Here is a 2,141-nt window from a genome sequence, read left to right as displayed (position 1 = left end):
ATTATCAACGGAAGATAGCAGATAACTCAACCATAACTCATGGGTTCAGTAATGATGAAACAATTGAGGCTCTCTATATTCTAGGCAGGTCATTCATTACCAATAGTGATGGTCGGCCCTAGCGAATCTACAGGAAGTATATGACCACAGTGGCCCAAATATGCATGATGTTTTTGTTGCATAATGCCATCCCTAAGAGCCATGTGTCATATTTACCCTTGTTTGACTAGTATCTCATGTATAGTATTTTGAAAGGTTTGGGGATTGACGTGGCATCCATAATTGCTAACAAAATCTACGAGACTACAGTGAAAGGAGGAAATAAAGGGACCATGGGCTTCCCCTCATTGATAACAAAACTGTGTGCTTAACAGGGAGTTCCAGTTCACAGAACTCAGAAGATAAAATTGTCATTCACACTAGGCAGTATGTGCAACAGAACTGCAAGAAAGATGGTGCTAACCAAGAATGGTTGGGGCAGGCACAATCATCACAACAACATCACCAACAACCACAACATCAACCTCAAAGTTTAACACTGGAGCAGCAGATTAGCGAGCTCAAAGTTCATATGGAGTATGTGGAGCTCCAAAATGACATGCTGCATCAGGGACAGATACATTAGTAGCGAGGCCTCTATTTTGCATATCAATTTCAGTTTTCGGGTAACCATTTCTAGTTGAGCCCGAAAGACTTTACTGAACGATTTCCATGGCATGGAGTCAGGCCTTCCTTTCTGGAGGAGGCAGGAGCTTTTGGAGTTGCTGAGGATAATGTTGAGGATAATGAGGATGATACTGAAGAGGATGAAGACTATTTGCTCTGATGAGCACTCTTGAGCTGATAACTAAAAATGGTTCCTTTGTTACTTGTATTGTTGTTTTTGTTTTTGAGGGGCACCTCGCCCAAGCGAGATGCTCAGACCTAGAAGTCTCTTATTTTCTCTCCCAAGCGAAAATCTCTAGCTTGGGCGAGGGCTTGGAAGTTGGAACTGATATGGACGGTTTCGGAAGTCAGAGGGAGTTATGCAATCACTTTTCCAAAGCTTTTGGCACGAAATTGGAGAAAAATAATACTAGGAAAGACGATAGTAGTCGTGGGAACGACTCTAAATATGATTTTCTTGTATACTTTCATGAGTCGAGTATTGTCATAGCAAGGATGAGCGACTAGATCTTCATTGTTTGGATTTGAAATGTAATCTTCTTACCTTGTACTCCTGAATTCAATTCTAATGTAATTGTGATGTGATTTTGGGAAGCTTATCCCGTTTTTAATACTTGAGTTTAATTAGCTACTGAAATTTTGTTCTTGGGTTCAAGTTTAATTGGGAAGTTAAACTTGATACCAGATCTGAATCATCTTCCTTCATGTATCATTGTTTCAGGAATGGACAATGATATATTAATTGCTTTTGCATTAAATTTAATGCTAGCTAATCAGTCAATTATCCAAAGAATTGATATTTGAGTGATTATCTAAGAAATTTACACTCAAGGAATTGATGTAAATGATTTACCGAAAATCTGCATCAAAATCAGTAACTTCACAAGTTGCTTGGAATTGAATTTATGAATGTCAAAAGGAAAAGAATGATGAATTTCGATCCCAACTCTTTTAATTTCATAGTTAAACTTTTATTGCAATTTAATCTTTTTACAAAACCAATGTGAAATTATCAAACCAATTCTTGTAAATAGTTGCTCAGTTCATTCTTGTAAGAATTAGTGTAAATTCACTCTACTCCCTGAGGATGATATCCTAGTACTTTACCGGATTTTATTACTTGAATGATACGGTTTGCTTGTATTTCCATAAATATCTGTTGAGGATAGAGCACAATGCGGAAGCACAGGATTGAATCAATTGAGAACAAAAGAGAAGCAAGTAAAGGATAAAGAAAATAACACACAAGATTTAACGTGGAAAAACCCCTCAGTGTGAGAGGGAAAAAAACCACGGGCGATCAAGAGCAAAATTCCACTATGTAAAAAAGAAGAGTACAAGAAATCCTCTTATAATGATGAGGACAAATGACAATATTTTTCCTCACAAATACTCTCTCAAATGGAACAAGAATTCTCACCAACAATGCACTCAATATATGTGTAAATGAAAGAGATGTTGTGTGTTGTGAAGAT

Source organism: Lupinus angustifolius, chromosome LG19 (genome assembly GCF_001865875.1).
Source record: "Lupinus angustifolius cultivar Tanjil chromosome LG19, LupAngTanjil_v1.0, whole genome shotgun sequence".
Lineage (NCBI taxonomy): Eukaryota > Viridiplantae > Streptophyta > Magnoliopsida > Fabales > Fabaceae > Lupinus > Lupinus angustifolius.
Note: the sequence above shows the minus strand (reverse complement) of the source record.